At 42.1% G+C, this 15859-nt stretch overlaps 2 long non-coding RNA genes across 2 annotated transcripts in view; both read right to left on the bottom strand.

Annotated features, from left to right (window-relative positions):
- LOC141573815 (uncharacterized) overlaps positions 1 to 15859 on the bottom strand; it is a 588593-nt gene that overhangs the window by 529644 nt on the left and 43090 nt on the right. The gene's annotated exons all lie outside the window — the stretch shown is intronic.
- LOC141573817 (uncharacterized) overlaps positions 1 to 15859 on the bottom strand; it is a 45569-nt gene that overhangs the window by 5912 nt on the left and 23798 nt on the right. Inside the window, exons 4-6 of the long non-coding RNA XR_012500158.1 lie at positions 9933 to 10501; positions 6602 to 6674; positions 4660 to 5228 (exon numbers count right to left, since the gene is read on the bottom strand). This is a non-coding gene — a long non-coding RNA (uncharacterized LOC141573817). The remainder of the gene's footprint in view (positions 1 to 4659; positions 5229 to 6601; positions 6675 to 9932; positions 10502 to 15859) is intronic.

The following is a 15859-nucleotide window of genomic DNA, read 5'->3' as shown; positions in this document are numbered from 1 at the left end:
GAATCCACAGGTCCCAAGGGGCATTTACAAACCATTCAGACCAAAATGCACCAAGCCCAGGTAAGCCTTTTCCCAGGTTTGGGCCTTGCTATCAAGCACTTGCTTTTCCCTCCCCTCCACTCAGGCATCCATTTTAAAGGATCAGAACCTGAGCTGCAATGAAGCCAGTAGGAGAAGAGCAAGCCCCTCCTAGAATCAGAGATCCTCCATCTTCAACCTCTGTGAAGAACAGTGAACTACTTAAAGTTCAAATACTCTCGCCTAAATTAGTTATGTATTGGATAATTAGCTCACACAAAGAAATGATGACCTTCCCCTAGATGCAGCATATGCTGGGTTTATGTCTTGTCTGGGGTGAAGGGAGTGTGGTAAGAGAGAGGAAACTTTGACTGAACTTGAATATATACTAGCCCTCAGTTTTTCAAGACAGTATAGGTAAATATTAAGTCAGAGAGTGACCTGAACACTAAAAGTCGTGAAAGACTTTAAAGACACAGGTTTTGTGGACCGTCTTTCTCTTCAGTCAAGCACCGCGTGCACGATATTTTGGGGGTGCACACTTGGTTGTGTTAAATTGCTTTACCCAACATGATCGGATGATTAAGCATTCTCATCACTGATACAAGAACACCTGCTTTTCAATAGCCTAGCATAGCTGCAGCAGGGTTCTCATAGCTAAAATGCCTGTATGTGCTTTTGGAATCAAGCCTAAATATATACATTTTGTTTGGTTTATCTTGTACTTTCCTAGAGAGGAATGTTACACCTTGAAATGCCAACATTGGCCAGTATGTGTCGTTGGGAGTATAGGGCACCACATGCACAACGGAAACCCAGGTTCTTGGTTATTTCATGGTTTCAATAGGTACTTCATTGTTCCTGTTGGTGTAGGAGGCTTCAACAGTAAAGTGTTGACATGTCCCCTTCAACATTTTGGACTGCGATTTTACTTTCTATCTGTCTACATTTTTCTTAGAACTGACATAATGTTACAAAAATTGACAAGTCTGACTTCTAGGTAAATTTAGTTCGTTTCAAACACTAACTTCATTTTCATATAAATCCCAAAACATGTAAATCAATTCTATTAATTTCTTAAAAACTGCAACTGTGTTATGGACACATTGTCAAAATTGGAGTCTTCGGACAAAACCTCCAACCATGGCTTTATGTAAAACAGAGCTAAACAAACATCACATTTCTGTGAACTACATCTGGAAAGTGTTGATTTATCGATGCCCAGTTGGCAGAGAACCAGTGCAACCTGCGCTCACTCCCTCCGATGTACACAGCAATGTAAACTTCCACTCACCCAGCCCTTGGCACAGGACACTTTCCGAAGAGTGGTCTGTTACTTCCAAAGACAGGCTGAGGCCTCAGAAAAAGTGGAAGCAGAATAAGGCAAAGTAGAGAATGGAAATCTATGCAGGATCTGACCTCAGCTGATGGAGCAGCAAAGGTGAAACTCTGTTTTAATTGGACGCACACTCTCAAGCGGACAGCACACATGGGACTGTAGGTAATGCGCTGAGTGTTAGAAGAGTGCACAGCAGATGCTTGGCTGACATAACTCATAGAAATCAGCACAAAATATCCCCACAATTGATTCTGAGACCAAGATCCGATCTGCCAAATTTGAGCTAGCAGAGGCAGCGGAAAATGAGGTATAGAGCTACAGATAATGGCACACGCTGAGTCTCAGGGATCTGGAGTGCGTTGTGGGTTGTGGTGGTTTCTATCAAGAGAGCAAACCGACCTGTTACCCCAGGAATAAAGCAACCACATTGGCGTGTGAAGTTGAGATTTTCGTTATGTGCCATGGCCACATTCACTGCATCTTGCAGGCCCAGGATCAATTTGGCATTTTGCCAATATAGCACGTGTGGGGCTCAACTAGAGAAGCCGTGCATCTGGTCTGAGGGATTCAGTGGCCCTTGGGTTTGAAATCAGTATTAAAAGCTTTAGGATCTGCTACAGTCAGAACCTGGACAGGGATTACGGATTGGTTTGAGGAAGAGAATTCGGTACAGCTCTGTGGTTGCATTCGTGCACACATGACCCAAGGATGAGGGATCAAGGAAGAGTTTTCAAAGTCCACAACGTGAGAAGTTGAAGCATTTCCTTCAGCATTATCTCCCAAATGCAGATGCTACATTTTGGATGGCACTGACATGGTACTGCCCAGAGGACACAAAGATCGGTCTGCGGGATCATTCCAGCAGGCCCTGATATATGACATCCATACATAGGTTTCCACTGGTGTTTCTGTAGACAGAGAAGCTCTGGGAAGAACTGGTAACATTGGGACATTCCCATGGCAAAAGAAAGCACAAGCGCACTCTCAGTTTGTTGTTTTAGAAAGACTCCAATATGACGTACAGGAGAATGCCGAGCTGAAAAACTTTAAGCTTCATTTCCAGAAGAGGAAGTGTACACTGCACTTACAGAATTGTGAGGTAAGTGCAATAAAACGAAGTTTTACTAATTGAAATAATATGGTGTGCTCATCACAACAAAGGCAACACCAGCAATTAGAGATATACCAGACAACACGCACAGGAACATGACATGGCATCAATGCCTATGGAAAATTGTCCTCACAGAAATATCATGGAACTTTGTACACCCAATGGTCTAAAATTTTCACTTAACAAAGCCCTATAAATCTACATTAGATACCTGATATTACTTGACCAGTAGATATAACGAAGTAGAGTAAAAGAAACAGGAAGTACCATTTTCAGTTCCAAAGAGTTTGAAGGCCCAAAAAATAAGCTTTCAAACATCTAGACTGCAAAACGCTACCAGAGCAAGTATTGAAATCTGAGGTGTGGAAAACATGAAGTACAACAGTGTCTCAGAATCACAAAAGGCAGTATACCAGGAAAGGGGAAAAGGAACTCTAAAAACGAGCCAAAAAAATCAGAAAACCCAAGGATGAGACAATACCAGGGCTAAAGTCAGTCCAAAGCAGACTTGATAATGCAGACGGACTCGTGAAATTCTGTGAAATCAGGGGAACAGAAATCCCTCGATCAGAAGAAGACATAGAAAAAGAAGTGCAAACCAATGCAAACATTGCTGTTGAAGCCTGGGGTAAGACAAAGCATGAAAGAGTATGATTCGTAAGAGTCCCAGATGGAAAATCAAGATTAACAAACAAAAGCCTGAAAAGATAATTGTAGAAAAGTCAGACTGAAACTTGCTGAAAGACAAGAAAGAATCATCTATACGATTTCAGGATCTACACAGTGTCCAAAGGAGGTGGAATCCTAATAGACCTACTTGCAGCTGTATAATTCAAATCAACAAAGTTCATGATCACACCAGTGATTTAAAATGCATCTAGAAGAAAATAATTTAGTCACAACAGAACCTCCAGAGGGCTTTCAGCTCATATCTCGGCAGAAATATTGCAGAACAGGGAGGAGTGCAAGGACATAGGCCATATCCTGAATGAGAAAAAGCTGTAATCATGGGTAGCCTATGCCACATGACTGCCATTTCTAATAACGGCAGAGCTAGGGAAATTCACAGACCAGCAAACTTAAAAGAATTCAGCACTTCAAAACTTATCCTAAAAGAAAGATTGAGAATACTACCCTGAATAGAAAAGTAGCAAGATGAATTGGAATTAAGAAAAACCATTATTGGAAGTGCATGAAGAGCGTGAGTTACAAACAAGAAACAAGAAGAAGGCAATTAGGACATCAAAGCCATAAGATGGGAGAGGGTAGCAGGAAATCATAGGTGATTTTAAGCACTATCTTAAGTGATTCACATATATGACTCTCTGATTGAAGCAAACGGAGTGAAGCATGGCCTAATGTGTTTGCAAAACCAACCAGAAGCAAACAAACAAACAATCAAACAAACAAACAGTCACCAAAATGGTACGGTTGGCTGACATATACCAAAGAAAACATGAGTAGTCAAAACAAAATACTCAAAGTGATATCAAGGATCTTTCAGCACGCATCGACCAAGTATCGCAGCTTAAATGAACTCAACACACTTATATTCAGAATATAGATGCGTGCATTAATATTCATAAATATTGATTAAAAAGAGCATATCGTGACCTAACCCAAATGACGATTTTGAAAAAAATTTCGTCATAGTCGGTGATATACTCTTACAATTCTACCAACAGCAAGAATGAATGCCATATTCTACCCTAAGTAGAGAAGAAACGGCATAAGCCTATAACAAAGACAAGAAGCTCTGCAAAACTGTACTAAGAGCAAACGAGACAGACAGTAAAAGGCACATTGGTATTGGATTCTTTTCTCGGAATTTCAGCCCCCATGAAACAAATGGATCCATCAACTGAGATAGTGGGTGTTTCAGCAGAAAGCAACAGACGGATATGTCTTCTGGGTGAATGGATATTACACAATCATGAGTTTCCTTTAGTGGGGTCTCTGTGTACTGTGAGCTGTTAGAAAGTTTCAAGACGTGTGAAACCATAAACTAAAACTGGACACACTTCCCTCCGTTTGTACTGTATATACAGATCTGAACCAAAGGAAAGAGGGAAGATAAAAGGACAATGGCACGCTAGTGGATAGAATCACATTTAACTTAGGAACCTCTCGTTTGATGCAGCCCCTCCCCCAACACTGACAATATTCAGCAACCATTGGGGATGGCAGTTACCGGTTGGATTCTAGGTGGAATCTTGGTGTGTACCGTGAGGCTTGTTGTGGCTGGTGGATCCAAGGTAACTGGGCAGAATTCTGTGGGTGGATCAGTGTGATGGAGGGGCTGCCGCCCTTTGTGGAGTTTGGCTTAGTTATTTTGTTCGGGACGCTGTGTAAGTTCGAGATAATGCTGCTGCCCAAAGACCTAAGTTCACGGGTAAGTTTCCAGAACCTGAAAGGGCAGACAGTGGAAGATCTGCCTGTCATCAGCTTACTGGTGAGGCTCCGAGGTACTTTCAGTCTTGCCCAGTCTTGTTGACGTCGACTTTATGGGAGACACGAAGAGAAGCTGGCAGAAAAGTTGGCTGCACGGATTGAGGAGAGATGCGAACATATTGATGAGAGTTGTTCCGCTACAATGGAGAATACCGGCATGGAGACATCTCTAGAGAATACCAGGCTCGAAAGACATTCATGAGACCTACTGAACCTCTGTGTTCCTGCAGAAACATTCGGAGTGTCAACGTGCACTTGAGAAAATCACTCAATTCTCTGCTCCAAGAATGGCTCCACGATTCCTGACGTCTAAAAGAGAAGAGATGGCAGAGATGATAAAAGCGCTCATGTTCTTGGAAGAGGTCATGAGAATCCACAGGTCCCAAGGGGCATTTACAAACCATTCAGACCAAAATGCACCAAGCCCAGGTAAGCCTTTTCCCAGGTTTGGGCCTTGCTATCAAGCACTTGCTCTTCTCTCCCCTCCACTCAGGCATCCATTTTAAAGGATCAGAACCTGAGCTGCAATGAAGCCAGTAGGAGAAGAGCAAGCCCCTCCTAGAATCAGAGTTCCTCCATCTTCACCCTCTGTGAACAACAGTGAATTCCTTAAAGGTCAAATACTCTCGCCTAAAATAGTTAGGTATTGGATACTTAGCTCACACAAAGTAATGATGACCTTCCCCTAGATGCAGCAAATGCTGGGTTTATGTCTTGTCTGGGGTGAAGGGAGTGTAGTAAGTGAGAGGAATCTTTGACTGAACTCGAATATGTACTAGCCCTCAGTTTTTCAAGACAGTATAGGTAAATATTATGTCAGACAGTGACCTGAACTCTTAAAGTCGTGAAAGACTTTAAAGACACAGGTTTTGTGGACCGTCTTTCTCTTCAGTCAAGCACCGCGTGCACGATATTTTGGGAGTGCACACTTGGTTGTGTTAAATTGCTTTACCCAACATGATCGGATGATTAAGCGTTCTCATCACTGATACAAGAACACCTGCTTTTCAATAGCCTAGCATAGCTGCAGCAGGGTTCTCATAGCTAAAATGCCTGTATGTGCTTTTGGAATCAAGCCTAAATGTATACATTTTGTTTGGTTTTTCTTGTACTTTCCTAGAGAGGAATGTTACACCTTGAAATGCCAACATTGGCCAGTATGTGTCATTGGGATTATAGGGCACCACATGCACAATGGAAACCAAGGTTCTCGGTTATTTCATGGTTTCAATAGGTAATTCATGTTTCATGTTGGTGTTGGAGGCTTCAACAGTAAAGAGTTGACATGTCCCCTTCAACATTTTGGACTGCGATTTTACTTTCTATCTGTCTACATTTTTCTTAGAGCTGACATGATGTTACAAAAATTGACAAGTCTGACTTCTAGGTAAATTTAGTACGTTTCAAACACTAACAACATTTTCATATAAATCCCAAAACATGTAAATCAATTCTATTAAACTTCCTAAAAACTGCAACTGTGTTATCAACACAATGTCAAAATTGGAGTCTTCGGACAATCCCTCCAACCATGGCTTTATGTAAAACAGAGCTAAACAAACATCACATTTCTGTGAATTACATCTGGAAAGTGTTGATTTATCGATGCCCAGTTGGCAGAGAACCAGTGCAACCTGCGCTCACTCCCTCCCATGTACACAGCAAAGTAAACTTCCACTCACCCAGCCCTTGGCACAGGACACTTTCCGAAGAGTGGTCTGTTACTTCCAAAGACAGGCTGAGGCCTCAGATAACCTGGAAGCAGGATAAGGCAAAGTAGAGAATGGAAATCTGTGCAGGATCTGACCTCTGCTGATGGAGCAGCAAAGGTGAAACTCTGTTTTACTTGGACGCACACTCTCAAGCGGACAGCACACATGGGACTGTAGGTAATGCGCTGAGTGTTAGAAGAGTGCACAGCAGATGCTTGGCTGACATAACTCATAGAAATCAGCACAAAATATCCCCACAATTGATTCTGAGACCAAGATCGGATCTGCCAAATTTGAGCTAGCAGAGGCAGCGGAAAATGAGGTATAGAGCTACAGATAATGACACACGCTGAGTCTCAGGGATCTGGAGTGCATTATGGGGTGTGGTGGTTTCTATCAAGAGAGCAAACCGACCTGTTACCCCAGTAAGAAAGCAACCACATTGGTGTGTGAGGTTGAGTTTTTCGATATTTGCCATGGCCACATCAACTGCATCTTGCAGGCCCAGGATCAATTTGGCATTTTGCCAATAGAGCACGTGTGGGGCTCAACTAGAGAAGCCGTGCATCTGGTCTGAGGGATTCAGTGGCCCTTGGGTTTGAAATCAGTATTAAAAGCTTTAGGATCTGCTACAGTCAGAACCTGGACAGGGATTACGGATTGGTTTGAGGAAGAGAATTCGGTACACCTCTGTGGTTGCATTCGGGCACCCATGACCCAAGGATGAGGGATCAAGGAAGAGTGGTCAAAGTCCACAATGTGAGAAGTTGAAGCATTTCCTTCAGCATTATCTCCCAAATGCAGATGCTACATTTTGGATGGCACTGACATGGTACTGCCCAGAGGACACAAAGATCGGTCTGCGGGATCATTCCAGCAGGCCCTGATATATGACATCCATACATATGTTTCCACTGGTGTTTCTTTAGACAAAGATTCTCTGGGAAGAACTGGTAACATTGGGACATTCCCATGGCAATAGAAAGCACAAGCGCACTCTCAGTTTGCTGTTTTGGAAAGACTCCAATATGACGTACAGCAGAATGCCGAGCTGAAAAACTTTAAGCTTCATTTCCAGAAGAGGAAGTGTACACTGCACTTTCAGAATTGTGAGGTAAGTGCAATAAAACGAAGTTTTACTAATTGAAATAATATGGTGTGCTCATCACAACAAAGGCAACACCAGCAATTAGAGATATACCAGACAACACACACAGGAACAGGACATGGCATCAATGCCTAGGGAAAATTGTCCTCACAGAAATATCATGGAACTTTGTACACCCAATGGTCTAAAATTTTCACTTAACAAAGCCCTATAAATCTATATTAGATACCTGATATTACTTGACCAGTAGAGATAAAGAAGTAGAGGAAAAGAAACAGGAAGTACCATTTTCAGTTCCAAAGATTCTGAAGGCCCAAAAATAAGCTTTCAAACTTCTAGACTGCAAAACGCTACCAGAGCAAGTATTGAAAACTGAGGTGTGGAAAACATGAAGTACAACAGTGTCTCAGAATCACAAAAGGCAGTATACCAGGAAAGGGGAAGACAAAGTCTAAAAACGAGCCAAATAATATCAGAAAACCCAAGGATGAGACAATACCAGGGCTAAAGTCAGTCCACAGCAGACTTGATAATGCAGACGGACTCGTGAAAGACTATGAAGGCAGGGGAACAGAAATCCCTCGATCAGAAGAAGACATAGGAAAAGAAGTGCAAACCAATGCAAACATTGCTGTTGAAGCCTGGGGTAAGACAAAGCATGAAAGAGTATGATTCGTAAGAGTCCCAGATGGAAAAGCAAGATTAACAAAAAAAGCCTGAAAAGATAATTGTAGAAAAGTCAGACTGAAACTTGCTGAATGACAAGAAATAATGAGGTATACGAATTCAGAAAGTACACATACTAAAAAGTTGGAAACCCAATACATCTACATTCAGCAGTATTATTCAAATCAACAAAGTTCATGATCAACCCAGTGATTTTAAATGCACCTAGAGGAAGTTAACTTATTCACAACACTACCTCCAGATGGGTTTCATCTTATATGTCGTGAGGAATATTGCAGGATAGGAAGGAGTGACAGGACTTATACCAAATCCTGAATAAGAAAAAGCTGCAATCTATGGTAGCCTATGCTACAAGATTGCCATTCCTATTATACGCAGAGCTAGATAATTTCTCAGACCAGCAAATCTTAGAAGAATTCAGCAGTTAGGAATTTATCCTTAAAGGAATATTGAGAATTCCACCCTGAATCGAAAAGTAGCAAGTAGAAATGTAAATAAGAAAACCATTATTGGAAATGCAAGAAGAGCAATGAGTTGCAAAGAATAAACAAGAAGGCAATGAGGAAATGAAAATCCTGAAGATGGGAGTGGGGAGCAGGAAATCATAGGTGATTTTCAGCACTATACTAAGTTAATCAGCTTACATGACTCTCTGAAGCAAACGGAGAGATGCATGGCTTAATGTGTTTGCAAAACAAACAACAAGCAAACAAACAATGAAACAAATAAACACAAAAAGTGTACGGTTGTCTGACATCTATCCAAATGAAACATGATAATTCAAAATAAATTACTCAAATTGATGTCAAGGATCATTCAGCCTGCATTGACCCAGTATCGAGGCTTGCATGTAATCAACACACATGTATTCAGAAAACAGATGCATGAATTAATTTTCATAAATATTGATTCGTAAGAGCATATCGTGGCCTAACCCAAATGCCGATTTTGAATAAGATGGAGTCATAGTCCGTGATATAGTATTACAAGACTTCCAACAGAATCAATGAATGGCATATTCAACCCTACGTAGAGAATAAATGGCATACACCTATAACAAAGACAAGTAGCTCTGCAAAACTGTACTAAGAGCAAAAGAGACAGACAGGAAAGTGCACATTGGGATTGGTTTCACTTCTAGGAATTTCAGCCCCCATGAAACAAATGGATCCATGTTCTGGGAGTGTGTTATTTCAGCAGAAAACAACAGATGGATATGCATTGTGGGTGAATGGATATTACACAAACAAAAGATTCTTATAGTGGGTCTTTGTGTAATGTTAACTGTTAGAAAGTTTAAAGACGTGTGAAACCATAAACTTAACATGGACAGAATTCCCTCCATTTGTACTGTGTATACAGATCTGTACAAAAGGATAGAGGGAAGAAAAAACGGATCATGGGACACTAATGGAGAGAATCACATTTACCTTTGGAACCTCTCGTCTGATGCAGCCCCTCCCCCAACACTAACAAGATGCAGTAACCGTTGGTGATGGTAGTTACCGGTTGCATTCCAGGTGGAATCTTGGTGTGTTCCACCAGGATTGTTGTGGCTGGTGGATCCAAGGTAACTGGGTAGAATTCTGTGGGTGGATCAGTGTCATGGAGGTGGTACCGCCCTCTATGAAGCTTGGCTTAAGTCTCTTTTTCGGGAATCTGTGTAAGTTCGAGATACTCGTGCTGCGCAATTGCCTGAGTTCACGGGTCAGTTTCCAGAACCTGAAAGGGCATACAGTGGAAGATCTGCCTGTCATCAGCTTACAGGTGAGGCTCCGAGGTACTTTCAGACTTGCCCTGTCCTTTAGAATTTGACTTTATAGGAGACATGAAGGAAGCTGGCAGAAAAGCTGGTTGCACGATTTGAGGTGAGATGCAAACACATTGATGAGAGTTGTTCTGCTACAATGGAGAATACTGGCATGGAGACTTCTGTTGAGAATACCAGGCTCGAAAGACATTCATGAGACATATTGAACCTCCCTGATACTGGCAGAAACTTATGGAGTGTCAATGTGAACTTGAGAAAGTCACTCAATTCTCTGCTCCAAGAACTGGTCCAAGATTCCTGACATCTAAAAGAGAAGAAATGGCAGAGATGATAAAAGCGCTCATGTTCTTGGAAGAGGTCGTGAGAATCCACACGTCTCAAGGGGCATTTATACACCACTCAGACGACCAAGCACAAGGCACAGGTAAGCCTTTTCCCAGGGATGGCCCTTGGTATCAATCACTTACTCTTCCCTCCCCTCCCTTCATGTATCCATTTCAAAGAATCAGCACTTGAGTTGCAATGAAGCCAGTAGGAGCTGAGCAAGCCCCTCCTAGTATCAGAGTTCCTCCTCCTTCACATTCTGTGCACAACAGTGAACTCCTCCTTTGTCAACTACTCTCGACTAAAATAGATTGGTATTGAATTCTTCGCTCACAACTTGAAATGATGATCTTCCCCTAGATTCAGCAAATGCTGGGCTTATGTCTACTTTGGTGTGAAGGGAGTTTTGTAAGTGAGTGAATTTTTTGCCTGAATATGGATATTTATTTATCCTAATTTTTTCAAAACAGTATTTGTAACTATTATAATTCAGTTATTGAAATGAAGTGTAATTGTTGGGATAGATATGTAGTGACACTTTTTTTGTGGACCATCTTTTCCCTTCTGTCAAGTCCCAGGAGCAGGATATAATGTGATTGCTGTATTTTTTGGGTTAAATTGCTTTTCTCAACATAATTAGTCGATTAAACATTCTCATCTTTGATAGACGAGCACATGATTCTCAATAGCCTAGCAAAGCTGCGGCAGTGTTCTCATATCTATAATATCTCTAAGTGCTATTGAAACCAAGCCTATGTAAAAATACATTGTTTGGGTTTCTTTGTGGTTTCCTAAATAATAATTTTTCCCCTTGAATCGCCAACATTGACCAGTATGTGTCATTATTAGGAAAGGGCACCACATGCACAATGGAAACCTAGGGTTGTGGTTGTTAATGGTTCTAAGAATTATTTCACTGTTTCTGTTAGTGCTGGAGGCACCAAGAGAAAACTGTTGACCTGCCTCCTTCTTGACTTTTGGCTGCTAAATTATATTTTCTGTGCATTTTTCTTATTTGGATATTTCATGCTGGTACCTAAATTTGGCAACACTGTCTTATAGTTAGATTTAGTATGTTTCTAAAACTGTCTTTATTTTGATACGTTTCCCATGTATGTAATTCAATTCTGTTTATTATTTGAAAGTCTGCAACTGAGGTATGAACACATTGTCAGTCCTGGAGTTTTCGGACACATCCTCCCACAACTGATATACAGAAAAATAGCTAAACAAGAATCAAGTGTCTGTGAGTTATGACTAAATTGTGTTAATTTATCCATGCCAAACTGGCAGAGTACCAGTGCAAACTTCGCTCACTCTCTCCCATGTATACAGCAAGATAAACATACACTCTCCCAGCCCTTGGCTCAGGAACCCTGCTGAAAAATGCCCAAACATCTCTTACTTCAAAAGTCAGAAAATTCTCACATAACCTGGAAAGAGTAGAAGGCAAATTAGAGAATGGAAATCAGTGCAGGACCTGACCTTTGTTGAGGGAACAGTAAAGGGGAAACTGTGTTTTACTTGAATGCACACTCTAAAGTGGACAGGTCATTTGAGATGGAAGACAATGTGCTGAGGGTTAAAAGAGTGCATAGTGGACGTTTGGTTGACATATCTGAAAGCAATAATCACAAAATTTCTCTGCAATTCATTCCCAGACCAATACTCCACCTGTTAATTTTGAGCTAGGAGTGCCTGTGGAATCTGTGTGTTAGGGCTGTGGCTGATGTCACAAATTTATTCCCAGGGGTTTGCAGATTGTTTTGGGCTGTGGTTGGTACTATCTAGAGAACAGATCTGCCTGGGTCCTCTCTTAATATTAAATCTGCTGGCATATGTGTTGTGGATTAGCTTAGTAACCCAGGGCCTTAGTCACAGTCTTTCCACATCCATGGTATAATTGCTCATTTTCTCCATAAAGGAGAAATGGGTCTCATTCAGAGCCATCTTCATCTAGTTTCTAGAATCCAGGGCAATTTATTGTTGAAATCAGATTCTATAGCCCAAGGATCTGCAACTTTCATAGGCAGGATTGAAATTTCTTATTGTCCAAAGCAGAGGTTTTTGAAATGCCTCATGTTTGCCTTTGAGTTCCAATGCCTTATTGCAAGAGTTCTTGGAGCAGAGATCTGCTGAACAATAAGTGAATTTGAAGCCTTTCCATCAGACTTGACTACCACATGCTAATGCAACAATAGTTGTGGTGCTGACCCAGTACTACACTAAGGACCCAACTGTGGCACTGCACGCTTCAACAGGTTCTAATGTGTGACATCATTAGATTTGTTTCCACTTTTGTTTTTGTTTGCAGAGAACCTGAGGGAACCCATTATAAAATTTTGACTTTTCCGTGGCAATAGTAAGGACGAATGCACTTTCATGAGAGTGTATTGGAACCATTCCCTATCCACATATCCAGCCGGCAGCCCAGAAACCATTTGGAAGCCTGTATTCCAGCAAAAATTACTAGTCCCAGCACTGTCAGAGCTATGATAAGCATTTAACCAAAATGACACTCTGCTAACTTTACTAGAATAGGTTGTATTCACCACAACAAAAACCACACTAGCAATCATAGATATAACAGGCAACAGACACAGAAGGAATGCATGGCATCATTACATACCAAAAACAATCCTCACAGCATTAATACTAAATGTGCACAGAAATGATTTCACTTACAAAGCTGTTCAAGTCTATAATAGATAACTGATAATCCTTAACCCATAGCGATAGAGAGATACAATAAAGTTAAAAGAACCATTCCAAATTTTCAAAAGACAGGAGTCTCCTAAAAGAACATCCAATGTATTAGACCACCAAAATTTACTAGAACATGACTTGAAAAGGGAGGACATAAAAACACTGAAGGAAATCTTGAGTCTATGAATACAAATGCAGGCTAGTATAAATGGAAAGAGAAACACTTTAGATGAGCCAAATAGAATCAGAAAACTCAACGGTGAGAAGAGCTAAGCTAAAGACAGTCCAAATCGGACTAGATAATGCAGAGGAACAAATAAGTGACTTCGAAAGCAGGATAACCGCAATCACTCAGTCAGAACACGACATAGAAAAGCAAGTGAAAACCAATGTAAGCAAAGCAACTGAAACCTGGGATAAGTGAAAACATACCAGTCTATGACTCATAGGTATCCCACATGGAAAAGAAGAAAGACAAATGGTTTGAAAAGATATTTGAAGAAATCAGACTGAAATTTTCTTAAACCAAAGATAGAACCAGCTATCTCAACACAGGAAGCACAGAGGGTCCAAGCATTATGAACCCCAGTAGGCCTACAATAATATATATTCTAATTTAAATGGCCAAAGTTGATAATAAAGAAATGATTCTAAATGCACCAAAATAGAAACAAGTGCATTGCAAGAGAACTTTCTAATGTCTTCAGCTGATTTCTCAATAGATAGATTGGTAATTTTTTCTTCCCTCTTTCATTTTGTGTTGATCTCTATTCCAAGAACTGATGAAAGGCAGATTCCTTCAGTCTAAACAAGATGAGTTGGCAGAGATTCTAAAAGTGTTCAAGTTCTTGGAAGAGGTCATCAGAATCAACACATCTCAAGGGGCTTTTTCAGACAATACAAGAGACCATGCACCAAGCCCTGTTTATACTTTTCCCAGGAGTGGGCCAATGTATTAAGACTTGCTGTTCCTTCACACTAAACCAGCCATGCAGGTATACCCTCAGTCTGCTACTGCAGTTGAATTAGAGCCAGGTCCAATTTTACCAACACTGTAGGGAGAACCTGAGCCTGCTACTGCAAGAGATACAGCACTGTGTCCCATTTCACCAATCTTTCAAGGAGACCCTGAGCCTATTCCTGCAGGAGACTCAGAGCCAAATCACATTCCACCAGCTGTGTAGGAAGAACCCCAAGCCTTCACTTGCAATGGATCCAGGAATGTGTCCAATTCCACTAGCCTTGTAGGGAGACCTTGAGCCTATTCCTGCAGGAGAACCAGATCTCTGTCATATTCCACCATCCCTCCAGGAAGATGCAGGGCCTCCTCCTGCAGGAGACTCAGGAATGGGTCCAATTTCACCAGTCCTGCAGGGAGACTCTGAGCCAATTCCTGCAGGAGACCCAGGACTGGGTCCCATTCCATCAACCCTGCACTAAGACCTTGAAGTGGGTCCAATTCCACTAGCCTTGCTGGGTGACCCACAAGCTTGATCCTGCAGGAAAATTAGAGATATGTCATATTCCAGAAGCCCTGCAGGAAGACTGAAAACCTGCTCCTGCAGGAGACCCAGGAATGGGTCCAAATCCACCAGCCTTGCTGGGAGAGCACAAACCTGATCCTGCAGGTGATACAGAGCAAGGTACAATTCCAACAGCCCTGCAGGGATATCCTGAGGCCACTTCAGCAGGAAACACATGACTGGGTCACATTCCAATACCCCAGAAGGGAGACTGTGAGCCTGCTACTCCAGGAAAACTAGGACTTCGTCCCATTCCACCAAACCTGCAGTCAAACACTGAGACTGCATCTGCAGAAAACACAGAGCGGGTCACATAACACCAGCCCTGTAGTGAGACTACAAACCTGCTCCTGGGGGAGACCAAGCCCTTCACAGAGAACATGAGCCAGCTCCTACAGAAGAACAAGAGTTGTGTGACATTCTACCAGCTCTGCAGGTAATCCCTAGGCTTGCTCCTGCAGGAGACAGACATCCCAGTCCAATTCCATCAGCCTTTCCAGGGAGAACCCCAGCTTCCTCCTGTAGAAGAGCCAGAACTAGATCTCATTCCAACAACCCTGCACGGAAACACTGAGCTTGCTCCTGCAGGTTACCCACAGCCAAGTCATATTCCACAAACCCTGCAGGGAGACACTGAGCCTGCAATTGCAAGAGACTGAGGACTGGGACGAATTCCACCAGCTCTGCAGGCAATCCCTCACCTGCTCCCATAGGAGACTAAGAGCCATCAGTTCTGGTGGGGTCCCTAAGCCTGCATCTGCAAAAACTACTACAGAGTGGAGTCACATTCCACCAGCCCTGCAAAGAGAACAGAACCTGCTGCTGCAGGAGACACAGGACTAGGTCCCATTCCACCAAATTTGCAAGGATACCCTGAGCCTTGGACCAAGGAATGGGACAAATTCTGCTAACCTTCTAGGGAGACCATGAGCCTCTCCTGCAAGAGAACCAGAGATGGGTCATATTACAGTATTCTTCCAGGAAGACCCAAGGCCTGTTCCTGCAGGAAATGCAAGAACAGGCCCAATTCCTCCAGCCTGAAGGTAGAGTCCAAATCTGTTCTGGCAGGTGACCCAGAGATGGGTCCCATTCCATCAGCCCTGCAGGGA

The sequence above is a fragment of the Camelus bactrianus genome, chromosome 17 (genome assembly GCF_048773025.1).
Source record: "Camelus bactrianus isolate YW-2024 breed Bactrian camel chromosome 17, ASM4877302v1, whole genome shotgun sequence".
NCBI lineage: Eukaryota > Metazoa > Chordata > Mammalia > Artiodactyla > Camelidae > Camelus > Camelus bactrianus.
This window is presented reverse-complemented; position numbering and strand designations above follow the sequence as displayed.